Genomic DNA, 470 nt, shown 5'->3' on the forward strand with positions numbered 1-470 from the left:
GTACGCACCGTAAAATGAATCAATACGCAGAACACCACAGTGTGCGCGAAGTGAACTATGTTGAGATGGTTGCAATTAGGCAACGCTACACGAATTCCTAGAGTCATATAACTAACAATTACAGGGCAGGTTAGGGCGCAACGTAGGTTAGGTTAGGGCGCAACGTAGGTTAGGTTAGGGCGCAACGTAGGTTAGGTTAGGGCGCAACGTGGGTTAGGTTAAGGCGCAACTTGGGTTAGGTTAAGGCGCAACTTGGGTTAGGTTAAGGCGCAACTTGGGTTAGGTTAAGGCGCAACTTGGGTTAGGTTAAGGCGCAACTTGGGTTAGGTTAAGGCGCAACTTGGGTTAGGTTAGGGCGCAACTTGGGTTAGGTTAGGGCGCAACTTGGGTTAGGTTAGGGCGCAACTTGGGTTAGGTTAGGGCGCAACTTGGGTTAGGTTAGGGCGCAACTTGGGTTAGGTTAGGGCGCA

The sequence above is a fragment of the Schistocerca nitens genome, chromosome 7 (genome assembly GCF_023898315.1).
Source record: "Schistocerca nitens isolate TAMUIC-IGC-003100 chromosome 7, iqSchNite1.1, whole genome shotgun sequence".
Lineage (NCBI taxonomy): Eukaryota > Metazoa > Arthropoda > Insecta > Orthoptera > Acrididae > Schistocerca > Schistocerca nitens.